Source organism: Spermophilus citellus, assembly GCF_964194105.1.
Source record: "Spermophilus citellus genome assembly, chromosome: 2".
Taxonomy (NCBI): Eukaryota; Metazoa; Chordata; class Mammalia; order Rodentia; family Sciuridae; genus Spermophilus; species Spermophilus citellus.
The window spans coordinates 68,455,598-68,472,243 of record NC_138183.1 but is presented as its reverse complement, the minus strand read 5'-3'; the positions used below and the strand labels follow the sequence as shown (position 1 = coordinate 68,472,243).

At 39.2% G+C, this 16,646-nt stretch overlaps 1 long non-coding RNA gene across 1 annotated transcript in view; it reads right to left on the bottom strand.

Moving 5' to 3' along the window:
- Window positions 1-16,646, bottom strand: part of LOC308642992 — a 152,506-nt gene that overhangs the window by 11,404 nt on the left and 124,456 nt on the right. The window lies entirely within an intron of this gene.

Genomic DNA, 16,646 nt, shown 5'->3' with positions numbered 1-16,646 from the left:
TTAGAGACTGGCATGGATACATCTGATTGTTGCAGTACAGGTGATGTGCCTAACCCTGGCTTCAAGGAGAGATGGCGATGCAAGTTAAGTGACAGCTTCAGTCCCCATGATGGGATATGGGCTTGTCATAGGAAGCAACGTTCCCTAAATACCAGATGGGGATTTAAATGCAGAGGAGATATTTTAGTTTGAGCAGATGCTGAGATAAGGATTCAAGTATAAGTAGTTTGGGGGAAGGGAAATCCCAGGAAATGGGAGAAAAGGAAACAAGGGAAGTAAGATCGGAGAGAAAACAGCCTGTGGATAGTAAGTTTTCACTATGGATGACTAGAGCTAAATACCACTGGGAAACCTCAGAGGAGTTGTTCCGCCCAAGGGGCCAGGAAACCTATGTACCACCCACCACCTGCTACCTGACACTACTGAGAACAGCTGGGGGGTCAGGCTTAATTCCCTCAGGCCTCCAGCCTCCCTCCCTCTTCTGTGAGCTCAGTGGGCCTCAGAAACCAGAGAAAACATTGAGGCGAATTATAGGTGCTGGCCTTTGAAAGTTGGCAGGTGTAAACTGAAAAGTTGAGGGAAAGAAAATATGGTAGACCCCAAGTGCAGGAGGAAAGACAATAGTAAAGGTAGACCACATTAAGCCAGTGGTCTTGAGATTCAGACACATAAACAAGCAAGTACAACAATAGCAGTGCACAGGGAGCTATAGCTAGACTTCTGGCCTCTGAGATCCAGGAGAATGGGGATAGTGTCCTGCTCATTTCTGAACTCCATTGCCTAGAGTGGTACTTATTCCATTTGTGCTTACCGGCCCTACACTGAATGGCCATTTGGACATAATACTAGTCCATAAATACCACTTGAAGATTTTTGCAGCCCTGGAGTATTACTCTCATTGTCTCTGTTTCTTACTATAATCCATCAAGTGGATATGTCCCCATTTTACAGCAAAGCAAGTGGAGGCACCCCAACTATCTCCTAACTACTAATTGTTCTTACCTCAGCGTGGATGTGGTTACTCTGAGAGGCTTGCCTGCCCAGGCTGCCCCTTCTCCAAGGCAGGGTTATCTCTATCACAAAACCATCTTGGTTTTGTAATTGGCAACTCATTCTCATGTATTCTCATGAGCTGAGCTCTTTGAGAGCAGAAGCTGGGTCTGTTTTGCTCAGCAACATCTGCTCAGCGTCCTGGCTCCTTCTCACATGTTCTACATGCACAAACATCATTTACACTGATCATTTTTTGAATGGTTTGAATAATCTAAGAGGAGGCAGTACTGAAGCTTGAACTGGAGTCTGCCTGATCCTCAAATATCTCCTGTAATTTGCTAAGCAAAGTATCTATGGCCATATAAAATCACAGTTGGCTTAAATACTGCTATATTAAGGTCAAAAGTAATGAACAGAAAGTGTCCAAGAACTTCTCATAATCATCAGGCTGAGGAATTACTAAACAGAACACAAGCTAGAAGGAGGACAATGTCCCTTAGAGAACAAAGTCCCAGATCCATGACTTTGATCTGGCTGGACAAGATTTAAAATTTTCCTTAAATTTAATATTCTAAAATTCTAATGTATTTAATATAATCTCTAGGTAAAAGGAAAATCATCCCTCCAGCACTGATGACTAATCGACTTCATCAGCTCACTAAAATAATTCTGAAATCTTGGAGATGAAGTGATTTTTAAGGCACCTGATAGGGTTTTTCATGCTATTTAGCCATTGCAGAAAAGCCTTTTCAAATTCCCAAGTGTCAGGCATACACAGCCACATTCAAACTGAAGGGGAAGAAGGAGATGGATATGTCCCCATTTTACAATGGAAAATTTCAAAGGTTTTCTTTTTCTGTCTTATTTAGCCAGACAATGTTCTCATTCCTTCCATTCTGCAAAGTTAATGAGAGCTGTCCATCCTCCAAACATTCACTTCCTATACATCCTCAATTCTAAAATGACCAAGAAGCAACATAGATTTAATAATAGCCTTTGGGTGCTAGGGGTAGGCTTTAGAGGTGCAGGGGCGAAGTGGGAGATGGAACAGGCAAGAAATGCCACATGAAATGTTTACAGAAATGACAATGTGACCCAAAGAATGACTTAGTATTAAAAAAAATTGATGACACATAAAATCTTGGGAAAAAAATTAAATCTTCCAACTGGTATTTATGGACTGGTATTATGCCCAAATGATATATCTAGACATAAATAAAATATAATGGCAAAAACAAAAGAAGGCTTCACTTAAATTATATATATAAAGAAGTAAAAAATACATTTTAAAAATTACCTTAAACCACTTAAAGTATTTGGCTTTCTGAAGCTAGTAAAATGAAAAATTACTACATGAATCAATATATGTACATAAAGTGTGAGTGCTTTGATAATCAGTATGTGCTTTCCTAGTAAAAACTGAAAAAAAGATCTAGGTTCCACTTGAGTTCTATTTCTTGTGGAGAAAAATACGCCAGTGCCTCATCAGCTTTCAAATGGAAATCTGTGAGTGCAGAAAATCAGATTGACAGTCCATCAGTCTGACATCCCTTGACCTGATGGCTGATTCAGAAACTCAGAAGTGAGCCTGGGGATGTATTTCATGTTTTTTGCCCCTTCACTAATTTCTAGCACCATCCTGACACAGTGCTCACAAATAGAATTAAGAGGACAGCCAAAAGCAAAGAATTCCATTTGATTCAAATGTATGCTATGTCAAGATCACTGTACTGTCATGTGTAACTAATAAAATAAATAAATAAATAAATAAACAGGTGTGTGTCACCCAGCTCAGCCCCCATACATAGGGGGATTTCGCTTAAAATCTCTCCTAGACTTTCAGGGGGAGGGACTATCAGAGTGAGCCTGCATAAAGACTAAAGGAGAGCTAGAGGCACCTGACCCTCAACTCCCCCCCCCTCCCATCAGCGGCCAAAACAAAACCTGTCTAGCCAGCGCTGGGGAGGGGCAAGCAGAAAAAATCAAAACCATAGAGTGCTGGGGATCCCAAAAGCCAACGGTGTGACCCCGGAGATCCAGGCTGTCTGAATCGCGCGGCCTGCCCCGAGGCTACAGAAGGCGTGGCGCCCCAGAGAAGGGGTTAACTAGTCAGCAGGGAATTAAGTGGCTGCGACACGGTGGTATCCCACCAGCCAAGCCCAAGCCCGCACTGACCCCCGGGCTGAGTTCGGGATTGTTGGCGGGGACGGAAGCGGTACAGCCCCACCCCCCACAAGGGACACTCCACTAAGGTAACCAGCGGCCACCATCTTGGACAGCTGAAGTATCCACCCCCACTCTCCAACAGATTGCAACAACAAACAGGTGTGTGTCACCCAGCTCAGCCCCCATACATAGGGGGATTTTGCTTAAAATCTCTCCTAGACTTTCAGGGGGAGGGACTATCAGAGTGAGCCTGCATAAAGACTAAAGGAGAGCTAGAGGCACCTGACCCTCAACCCCCCCCCTCCCATCAGCGGCCAAAACAAAACCTGTCTAGCCAGCGCTGTGGAGGGGCAAGCAGAAAAAATCAAAACCATAGAGTGCTGGGGATCCCAAAAGCCAACGGTGTGACCACGGAGATCCAGGCTGTCTGATTCGCGCGGCCTGCCCCGAGGCTACTGAAGGCGTGGTGCCCCAGAGAAGGGGTTAACGAGTCAGCAGGGAATTAAGTGGCTGCGACACAGTGGTATCCCACCAGCCAAGCCCAAGCCCGCACTGACCCCCGGGCTGAGTTTGGGATTGTTGGCGGGGACGGAAGCGGTACAGCCCCACCCCCCACAAGGGACACTCCACTAAGGTAACCAGCGGCCACCATCTTGGACAGCTGAAGTAACCACCGCCACTCGCCGACAGATTGCAACAACAAACAGGTGTGTGTCACCCAGCTCAGCCCCTATACATAGGGGGATTTCGCTTAAAATCTCTCCTAGACTTTCAGGGGGAGGGACTATCAGAGTGAGCCTGCATAAAGACTAAAGGAGAGCTAGAGGCACCTGACCCCCAACCCCCCCCTCCCATCAGCGGCCAAAACAAAACCTGTCTAGCCAGAGCTGGGGGAGGGGCAAGCAGAAAAAATCAAAACCTTAGAGTGCCGGGGATCCCAAAAGCCAACGGTGTGACCCCGGAGATCCAGGCTGTCTGATACGCGCGGCCTGCCCCGAGGCTACAGAAGGCGTGGCGCCCCAGAGAAGGGGTTAACTAGTCAGCAGGGAATTAAGTGGCTGCGACACGGTGGTATCCCACCAGCCAAGCCCAAGCCCGCACGGAAGTGGTACAGCCCCACCCCCCACAAGGGACACTCCACTAAGGTAACCAGCGGCCACCATCTTGGACAGCTGAAGTATCCACCGCCACTGTCCGACAGATTGCAACAACAAAACAGGCACAGAGTACAGTTTGAACTGCCGAGAATCATCACTGAGGGGAAATCTGGTCTAGCAGGAGAAACCAAGGCTAGCAGGAGAAACCAGGAGCCTAGAGGCAAGGCCCTCGCGACTGGGCAGCTGTAAACTGCAGGCCCACCGGCGACAGTTCACCCACTGCCCGCGTAACTGGGCGGTAGGAGAACGCCCTCCCGTTGGTGACGGATCACCTGCCCGCAGCCTGTGATACTGGGCGGCTGGAGTCTACCCGCCTGCCACGACCAGGAGCTGAAACCACACAGAGACAGTCCAGTCACACCCCCCCATTAGGGCACCCCGGCAAGGAGACTGGGGCCCGTCATAGCAGAGTAGTGTCGTCACTGGAGCTCGAACGTCGGAATTCCTTCCCAGCGGAATCCACGTTAGCAGTCATACTTCAACAACACAAAGGAGAGACATCAGAGCAATACAGAAACAAAACAAATCTATAGAGGAGAGCAGAAACACGATAATCAAAAAGAGCTGGAAAGTAACGTGGACAACATGAGAAAACAAGGGAAAAAAGGATTACAAACAATGCAAGACTACTCAATTCTACAGGAGGACATAGAAACTTCAGAAACAGGTATAGGGAAAGAACTCAAGGCATACCTAACTCGAATGGAAAGGAATATTAGAGAAGACATGAGACAGCAAGTCCAAGAAATAAAAATATATTTTGAAAATGAATTAAACAAACAAATTCAAATGGCAAAGAACGAGCTCTACCAGGAGATAGAGATATTAAAAAAAAATCAAACAATAATCCTAGAATTACAGGAAACTATAAACCAAATTAAAAACTCAAACGAGAATATTACAAATAGACTTGATCAAGTAGAAGTCAGAACATCAGATAATGAAGACAAGGTTTATCAACTTGAAAAGAATATAGTCAACACAGAAAAGATGCTTAATTCCCATGAGCAATCTATTCAAGAGATATGGGATGTCATAAAAAAACCAAATCTGAGAGTCATAGGGATAGAAGAAGGCACAGAGATTCAAACCAAAGGAATGGACAGCATATTAAATGAAATAATTCTAGAAAACTTCCCAGAGATGAAAGATGGAATGGATTGCCAAATCCTGGAAGCCTACAGGACCCCAAACATTCAAAACCATAATAGACCAACCCCAAGACATATAATTATGAAGATAGCCAACGTACAGAACAAGGAGAGAATATTAAAAGCTACGAGAGAAAAGAGGCAGATTACTTTCAGGGGTAAACCAATTAGGTTAACGACAGATTTCTCATCACAAACTTTGAAAGCGAGAAGATCCTGGAATAACGTATTTCAAACGCTGAAAAATAATGGATTCCAACCAAGAATACTATATCCAGCAAAATTGAGCTTCAAATTTGACAATGAAATTAAAATCTTTCACGATAAACAAAAGCTAAAAGAATTTGCAGCAAGAAAACCAGCTCTGCAAAGCATTTTGAACAAAACACTACAAGAAGAGGATGTGAAAAATAGTGCCCAAAACTAACAGCAGGAAGTATCTCAGTAAAGGGGGAGGAAAATAACCAAAAAGCAAAACTAACCAAACTAAAATAAATTAATAAATAAAGAAGCATGACTGGAAATACAAATCATATCTCAATTGTAACCTTAAATGTTAATGGCCTAAACTCACCAATCAAGAGACATAGGCTAGTAAACTGGATCAAAAAAACAAATCCAACAATATGCTGCCTTCAAGAGACTCATATGATAGGAAAAGACATACACAGGCTGAAGGTAAAAGGTTGGGAAAAATCATACCACTCACATGGCCCTCGGAAGCAAGCAGGAGTGGCCATACTCATATCGAATAAAATCAACTTCAAACCTAAGTTAATCAAGAAGGACAAAGAAGGTCACTATATACTGTTAAAAGGAACCATCCACCAACAAGACATAACAATCATCAATTTGTATGCACCCAACAATGGAGCTGCAACGTTCATAAAACAAACTCTCCTCAAGTTCAAGAGTCAAATAGACCACAACACAATAATTATGGGTGACTTCAACACACCGCTCTCGCCATTAGACAGATCCTCTAGACAAAAACTGAATAAAGAAACTATAAAACTCAACAGCACAATCAATAATCTAGACTTAACCGACATATATAGAATATATCAACCATCATCAAGTGGATACACGTTCTTCTCAGCAGCACATGGATCCTACTCAAAGATAGACCATATATTATGCCATAAGACAACTCTTAGTAAATATAAAGGCATGGAGATAATACCATGCACCATATCTGACCATAATGGAATGAAATTGGAAATCAATGATAAAAGAAGGAAGGAAAAATCCTACATCACATGGAAAATGAACAATATGTTATTGAATGATCAATGGGTTATAGAAGACATAAAGGAGGAGATGAAAAAATTCTTAGAGTCAAATGATAACACAGACACAACATACCGGAATTTATGGGACACAATGAAAGCAGTTTTAAGAGGGAAATTCATTTCTTGGAGTTCTTACCTCAAAAAAAGAAAAAACCAACAAATAAATGAACTCACACAACACCTCAAAAATCTAGAAAAGGAAGAGCAAAACAACAGCAAATGTAGTAGAAGACAAGAAATAATTAAAATTAGAGCAGAAATCAATGAAATGGAAACAAAAGAAACCATTGAAAAAATAGATAAAACTAAAAGTTGGTTCTTTGAAAAAATAAATAAGATAGACAAGCCCTTAGCCACGCTAACGAAAAGAAGAAGAGAGAGAACTCAAATTACTAACATACGGGATGAAAAAGGCAATATCACAACAGACACTACAGAAATACAGAAGATAATTAGAAAGTATTTTGAAACCCTATATTCTAATAAAATAGAAGATAACGAAGATATCGATAAATTTCTTAAGGCATATGAATTGCCCAGATTGAGACAGGAAGACACACACAATTTAAACAGACCAATAACAAAAGAAGAAATAGAAGAAGCCATCAAAAGACTACCAACTAAGAAAAGCCCTGGACCAGATGGGTATACAGCGGAGTTCTACAAAACCTTCAAAGAAGAATTAATACCAATACTTTTCAAGCTATTTCAAGAAATAGAAAAAGAAGGAGCTCTTCCAAATTCATTCTATGAGGCCAACATCACTTTGATCCCAAAACCAGACAAAGATACTTCAAAGAAAGAAAACTACAGACCAATATCTCTAATGAACTTGGATGCAAAAATTCTCAATAAAATTCTGGCGAATCGAGTACAAAAACATATCAGAAAACTTGTGCACCATGATCAAGTAGGATTCATTCCTGGGATGCAAGGATGGTTCAATATACGGAAATCAATAAATGCTATCCACCACATCAATAGACTTAAAGACAAGAACCACATGATCATCTCGATGGATGCAGAAAAAGCATTTGACAAAGTACAGCATTCTTTATGTTCAAAACACTAGAAAAACTAGGGATAACAGGAACTTACCTCAACATTGTAAAAGCTATCTATGCTAAGCCTCAGGCTAGCATCATTCTGAATGGAGAAAAATTGAAGGCATTCCCTCTAAAATCTGGAACAAGACAGGGATGCCCTCTATCACCACTTCTATTCAATTTAGTTCTCGAAGTACTAGCCAGAGCAATTAGACAGACAAAAGAAATTAAAGGCATAAAAATAGGAAAAGAAGAAATTAAACTATCTCTATTTGCGGATGACATGATAATATACTTAACAGACCCAAAAGAGTCTACAAAGAAGCTGCTAGAGTTAATAAAGGAATTCAGCAAAGTGGCAGGTTATAAAATCAACACGCATAAATCAAAGGCATTCCTATATATCAGCAACAAAACTTCTGAAATGGAAATAAGGAAAACCACTCCATTCACAATATCCTCAAAGAAAATAAGATACTTGGGTATCAACCTAACAAAAGAGGTGAAAGATTTATACAATGAAAACTACAGAACCCTAAAGAGAGAGATAGAAGAAGATCTCAGAAGATGGAAAAATGTACCCTGTTCATGGATAGGCAGAACTAACATCATCAAAATGGCGATATTACCCAAAGTTCTCTATAGGTTTAATGCGATGCCAATCAAAATACCAACGGCATTTCTTGTAGAAATAGACAAAGCAATCATGAAATTCATATGGAAAAACAAAAGACCCAGAATAGCAAAAGCAATTCTAAGCAGGAAGTGTGAATCTGGAGGTATAGCGATACCAGAGGTCAAACTGTACTACAAAGCAATAGTAACAAAAACAGCATGGTACTGGTACCAAAACAGGCGGGTGGACCAATGGTAAAGAATAGAAGACACAGAGACTAATCCACAAAGTTACAACTATCTTATATTTGATAAAGGGGCTAAAAGCATGCAATGGAGGAAGGATAGCATCTTCAACAAATGGTGCTGGGAAAATTGGAAATCCATATGCAACAAAATGAAATTGAATCCCTTTCTCTCGCCATCCACAAAAATTAACTCAAAATGGATCAGGGAGCTAGATATCAAATCAGAGACACTGCGTCTGATAGAAGAAAAAGTTGGCTACGATCTACAAATTGTGGGGTCGGGCTCCAAATTCCTTAATAGGACACCCATAGCCCAAGAGTTAACAACCAGAATAAACAAATGGGACTTACTTAAACTAAAAAGTTTTTTCTCAGCAAGAGAAACAATAAAAGAGGTAAATAGAGAGCCTACATCCTGGGAACAAATCTTTACCCCCCACACCTCCGATAGAGCCCTAATATCCAGAATGTACAAAGAACTCAAAAAATTAAATAATAAGATAACAAATAACCCAATTAACAAATGGGCCAAGGACCTCAACAGACACTTCTCAGAGGAGGACATACAATCAATCAACAAGTACATGAAAAAATGCTCACCATCTCTAGCAATCAGAGAAATGCAAATCAAAACCACCCTAAGATACCATCTCACTCCAGTAAGATTGGCAGCCATTATGAAGTCAAACAACAACAAGTGTTGGCGGGGATGTGGGGAAAAAGGTACACTTGTACACAGCTGGTGGGGCTGCAAAATGGTGAGGCCAATTTGGAAAGCAGTATGGAGATTCCTGGGAAAGCTGGGAATGGAACCACCATTTGACCCAGCTATTGCACTTCTCGGACTATTCCCTGAGGACCTTAAAAGAGCGCACTATAGGGATACGGCTGCATCAATGATTATAGCGGCACAATTCACAATAGCTAGACTGTGGAACCAACCTAGATGCCCTTCAATAGATGAATGGATAAAAAAAATGTGGCATCTATACACAATGGAATATCATGCAGCACTAAGAAATGACAAAATCATAGAATTTGCAGGGAAATGGATGGCATTAGAGCAGATTATGCTAAGTGAAGCTAGCCAAGCCCTAAAAAACAAATTCCAAATGTCTGCTTTGATATAAAGAGAACAACTAAGAACAGAACAGGAAGGAAGAGCATGTGGAAAAGACTACAGTAAACAAAGACGAATGGGGGGAGAGAAACGGAGAGAGAAGGGAAAGCATATGGAAATGGTAGGAGACCTTCAAGGATACATAAAATTATAAGAGGCTATGAGGGGCAAGGGGGAGGGGAAAAAAAAGGGAGAGAATTGAACAACAGCAGGGGAGATAGAGAGGGAAGATGGGAGGGGAGGGGAGGGGAGGGGGGATAGTAGGGGTTAGGAAAGGTAGCAGAATACAACAGACACTAATATGGCATTATGTAAAAATGTGAATATGTAACAGATGTGATTCTGCAATCTATATTTGGGGTGAAAATGAGAGTTCAAAACACAATTTGAGTCTAATGTATGAAAGATGATATATCATGAGCTATGTAATGCTTTAAATAATCAATAAAAAATTAAAAAAAAGATCACTGTACAGTCATGTGTAACTAATAAAATAAATAAATAAATAAATAAGCAAAGAATGAACATTGCAAAGACTCTTCAAGGATCTCAGCATATATTCCAAGATAGCACAATGAGAACCAAAAGCCAGACAAAGATATTGAAAACATACACACACACACACACACACACACTCACACACAGATACATGAATATATATATATATATATATATATACATATATATATACATACACATATATATTGTATGAAAGAAAACATTAAGATCAAGAATGCATATAAAAATTTACATCACATGGACTACAAAGAAAAAAATACGTGGCACTGATAACCTGTCGCCCCTTTATATGCTCTCATCTGAGCTTTAAATAACTCTAGAGTTGGATTTAGCTTCAGAAGCCATCTTAACACATTTCCTCAAAAAGTCACTCCAGATGATTGGGTGTCCAACCAAGAGAGAAATTTTTGCCCTCATCGCTGAAGTTTGAATCGTTCAATCCATGAATGTTTGCAGATATTTTAAACCCTGGCTACACTGAGCTACTTATGATCCTTAGATGTGCCATGCAATTTCAAGTACCTGTAACTTTTTTCATTTAGTTTCTACTATGTGAAAATAACTTTTATTTAATATTATTTATTTAATATTCTAAAATTCTAATGTATTTAATATAATCTCTAGGTAAAAGGAAAATCATCCCTCCAGCACTGATGACTAATCGACTACTCTTTTTTTTTTTAATTGGTTGTTCACAACATTACAAAGCTCTTGACATATCATATTTCATACATTAGAATCAAGTGGGTTATGAACTCCCATTTTTACCCCAAATACAGATTGCAGAATCACATCGGCTGCACATCACATTTTTACATACTGCCATATTAGTGACTGTTGTATTCTGCTACCTTTCCTAACCTCTACTATCCCCCTTCCCCTCCCCTCCCATCTTCTCTCTCTACCCCATCTACTGCAATTCATTTCCCTCCATGTTTGTTGTCCCATTCCCCCCATAACCTCTTATATGTAATTTTGTATAGCAATGAGGGTCTCCCTTCATTTCCATGCAATTTCCCTTTTCTCTCCCTTTCCCTCCCATCTCATGTCTCTGTTTAATGTTAGTCTTTTCTTCCTGCTCTTCCTCCCTGTTCTGTTCTTAGTTGCTCTCATTATATCAAAGAAGACATTTGGTATTTGTTTTTTAGGGATTGGCTAGCTTCACTAAGCATAATCTGCTCTAGTGCCATCCATTTCCCTGCAAATTCCGTGATTTTGTCATTTTTTAGTGCTGCGTAATACTCCATGGTGTATAAATGCCACATTTTTTAAATCCATTCATCTATTGAAGGGCATCTGGGTTGATTCCAAAGTCTAGCAATTGTGAATTGTGCTGCTATGAACATCAATGTGGCAGTATCCCTGTAGTGTGCTCTTTTAAGGTCTTCAGGAAATAGTCCGAGAAGGGCAATAGCTGGGTCAAATGGTGGTTCCATTCCCAGCTTTCCCAGGAATCTCCATACTGCTTTCCAAATTGGCCGCACCCGTTTGCAGTCCCACCAGCAGTGTACAAGAGTACCTTTTCCCCACATCCTCGCCAGCACTCATTGTTGTTTGACTTCATCATGGCTGCCAATCTTACTGGGGTGAGGTGGTATCTTAGGGTGGTTTTGATTTGCATTTCCTTGACTGCTAGAGATGGTGAGCATTTTTTCATGTACTTGTTGATTGATTGTATGTCCTCCTCTGTGAAGTGTTTGTTCATGTCCTTGGCCCATTTGTTGATTGGGTTATTTGTTTTCTTATTGTCTAATTTTTTGAGTTCTTTGTATACTCTGGATATTAGGGCTGTATCTGAAGTGTGAGGAGTAAAAATTTGTTCCCAGGATGTAGGCTCCCTATTTACCTCTCTTATTGTTTCTCTTGCTGAGAAAAAAACTTTTCAGTTTAAGAAAGTCCCATTTGTTTTTTTTTGTTTTTTTTTCATTTTATTCCATTTTATTTATTTATTTTTTTTTTGTTATTCTATTTTTTTTTCCTTTTTTTTTTTTATTGGTTGTTCACAACGTTACAAAGCACCAATAGAAAGTCCCATTTGTTGATTCTTGTTATTAACTCTTGTGCTATGGGTGTCCTATTATCGACTACTCTTATCTACTCTTTTACCTGAGGACATCTTATTATGTTTTTTTTTGTTGTTGTTGTTATTGTTGCTCTATACAACAATTTCCACTTTTGCAACGGATGTCTAACTATACGAATTATGGGTAGTGGTTAATTTGTTTCATGTCTAGCGCAAGGGACATGGAGTTATTAAAAAAATCATGACCAAATCACCACAATAATTATTATCATTATTATGAAACATAATATATTTACATGTGAAATACATTTCAGTCAAAACAAAAACTCAAGAGGGAAATATTGATGAGATTTATGCACTGGAATTCCTTTCCTAATTTTTAAAAATTTGTTCTAATTAGTTATACATGACAGTAGAATGAATTTTGACAATATTCTGATTTATATGATGTAGAATCACACTGGTCATGTAGTCATATATGTACATAGGGTAATAATGCTTGATTCATTCTACTATCTCTACCCTCTCCCCTCCCTTCACTTCCCCTCTACCTGATACAAAGTAACTCTATTCTTCCCTATACCCCCGATTGTGAATTAGCATCCACATATCAAAACATTCAGCCTTTGTTTTTTGGGGATTGGCTTATTTCGCTTAGCATGATTCTTCAGCTCCATTTATTTATCGGCAAATGCCATAATTTCATTCTTCTGTAAGGCTGAGTAATACTCCAATGTGTATATATACCACATTTTCTTTATCCATTCGTCTGTTGAAGGGCACCAAATTTGGTTCCATATTTTAGCTATTGCAAGTTGAGCTGCTATAAACATTGATGTGGCTGTGTCACATAAAGTGAGTCATTATATAAAAATTTAGTGTAAATCTGCAATCCTATTGTAAAATATAACAAGGATAGAAATTCAAACATTTCACTTTGTCCTAAACTTCAGAAACTTCTATCAAGGCAGAACATCTTACACCACACAAATTATTTTAAGGGTTAGCAAATGTTCTAGTTCAGTTGTTCCCACACTGGGCTGATACCCAGAATTATAAGGGGAACTTTAGAAAAATATAGATTTCCTGGCTTCTCATTTGGCCTGTGACTCAGCATCTTTGTGGCATGGGGCTCAAGACTGTATTTTATAAAGTCTCCCCTAGGCAAGCTGAAGAACAGCCAGGTCGACTATATTAACTGATGAGTTTTTACAATTAAATGCCTAAGCTGGGAACACTGGAAAAATATCTCTAGTTGATGCATATTTACATGCAGGCACTCCATATTTGGATTCCATTTCTGCTATCAATTTCAGGGAATATATAGGTTTGTCCATGTACTCTTTTTGCTATTTTGACACTCTAGTTATGGGAAAATCAAACTGCTCAAAGCTTCAATCTTCAGTCTACTCAGAAAACACTTGGGAGGAAAACTTTATTAAAATTCAATATAACTGATTTATATAACCATGAACAAAAACTGTTTTTTTTTTCACATTTTCAAAGACAGTGTGAAACTGGGTTTTTAAAATAAGTTGTCTTTGATTTTGTTTTTCCGTACTAGGAATTGAACCCAGGGCTTCATGCTTGCAACGGAAGCACTTAACCCCTGAGCTACATTCTCATTCCTTTGTATTTTTTTATTTTTATTTTTTAAAGAGAGAGTGAGAGAGGAGAGAGAGAGAGAGAGAGAGAGAGAGAGAGAGAGAGAGAGAGAGAGAGAGAGAGAGAGAATTTTCAATATTTATTTCTAGTTCTCGGCAGACACAACATCTTTGTTGGTATGTGGTGCTGAGGATTGAACCCGGGCCGCACGCATGCCAGGCGAGCGCGCTACCGCTTGAGCCACATCCCCAGCCCCCTCATTCCTTTTTAATCTTTGAGACACAGAGTCACACTAAGTTGCCTAGGTTGGCATCTAACTTGCAATCCTCCTGCTTTTATTTATTTTACATAGTAAATTTGTTTTACATGATCAATGTACCAAAATAGCTTACTTTTTAAGGTTTCTGTTACATAACAACCTAACTTCTCAAATGAGAGTTTGCTTATGTTCAGAGAAATCAAAAATTATAATAATATTTTATAAAGCTAGAATCATAGGAGGTGTAATTTATAGCTTGTTTGGGGCTAAGAATTCACACCATAAAATAAAAGGAAATTTGAATCTAGTAAACTCGTTAATTGGATGTTTTCTGACAATCCTTTGAGCATAGCTTTACAGGTAATCGATAAATACTCAGTGATTAGTCTCCTGTTAACAATGGTCTATGCCTATTACCTCAGTTGGAAGAAAGGACAGCAGGGATACAAATGAATGCCTTGATTCAAACCCAATAAATAAATAAAAGAGAAGTGTGTCTGACTCTCAAACAATACCTTAAGCTTGACACCACCTTGTATAAAGATAGGCTGGTAGATAAGAAGGACACCCGTGTACATCTAAGAGAACTATTTGAAATTCCATCACAAAGCATTCATTTTCATAAGCCATGAATTTTCATTCTATGCTCTCTTTTTCTGTTTGAAAAGCAAGCTGAAAAACAAAAACAGAGTACAAACCTACCTGCTTCTGCATCAGACTGGGTATCAGCAGACTTTCCCTATCTCTGGAATGTGTCAATTTGCCTTTTGGGTTAAGATAAATTTGGTGGTATAGGAAATTTAAAATCATGGCTGTGGTAGGCCTGATAAAGATAATGCTATAATATTAAAATTCCTAGGTCTGGGGAGGGAGGAATGGGAAGAGGTTGATCAATAGGAACTAAGTTATAGAAAGACAGGATTGAGAAGTCCTGGTGTGCTGTTGCCACATAGGATGACAATGATTAATGATAATGTACTATATATTTCAAAAGCTAGAAGGAGTTTGAATGTTTTTATCATAAAGAAATGATAAATGGTGAAGAAGACCGGTATGTTCAACCTGACTTAAACATTACATAATGTATAAATGAATCAAAATATTGCATTATCTCATAAACATGTAATATTTTATGTTTTTATGTATCAGTTAAAAATACAATTAAATGGGCTGGGGTTGTGGCTTAGTGGTAGAGCACTCGAATAGCTCATGCAAGGCCCTGGGTTCAATCCTCAGCATCACATAAAAATAAATAAATAAAGGTATTGTGTCCAACTACAACTAAAAAATAAATGTTAAAAAAATACAATTAAATTACATAAGAAATTACAACTCTCACAATTCATGCATGTGATTGTGGAATAAAATTGAAGTTGTAATTCTCATGTCTGGCTATGGAAACAGAAAATCTGGCTAATTTTCCAAATTTTCACTTCAGATCTGGCGCATGGATAACATCAGAAAGGAAAGGACTTATTGTGGCAGTTTATATTTTCCAAAAAATTACCACATTAATATTTCTGATTCCACAGGGCCCTCTCCTCTTGGCCTCCCCACTTGGAGAACTTGTTACTCGTCAATCAAGAAGTAGAGTCCTTTTTCCTCTCCCTGAAACTGGGGAATGCTTTGTGACTACACTATCAGAATGTGAAAGAAGTAATGCTTGGTGACTTCTAAGATTAGGTCTTGAAAGTTGGTAGAACTTCCACCTGGTTCTCTCTTGGGACACTCACCATTGAAACTCAGCTATCATATTGTGAGAAAGACAAGCAGCCACATGGAAGGGCCACCACTAGGTGGTCCCAGCCAACAGCCAGCATCAACCTTCAGACACTTGAGTGTTGGTTGCAGATGATTCCCTGCTTCAGCCTTCTAGTCACTCCAGTGATGTCAAGTAGAATGCAGAAACTAGTGGGGTGGGGAAGGGGAACATAGGAGGAATAGACGAACTCTAGATAGGGCAGAGGGGTGGGAGGGGAAGGGAGGGGGCAGGGGTTAGCGATGATGGTGGAATGTGATGGACATCATTATCCAAAGTACATGTATGAAGACACAAATTGGTGTCAATATACTTTGTATACAACCAGAGACATGAAAAATTTTGCTGAATATGTGTAATAAGAAATATAATGCATTCTGCTGTCATATATAAATAAAAAAATAATTTAAAAAAAGAAAATGCCAAACTGTACAATGTTGTGCCAGTCTTTATGACTGACTCATTTTTGTCTATATTTTAAACTAAGGTGATCACTAAAAATTGCAAAGCAACATTGATATTCAGAATAAAATTTCCATTTTCATATCTAAAAAAAATGGCCCTACCATGCCTCTATCAAACTACAAACCTATGAGTAAAATATATGTTATTTTTTGAGCCATTCATTTGAGTGGTTTGTTTTGTAGCAACGGAAATACATATCTAGTGTCTTAATTCTGTTTGATCTTCTAT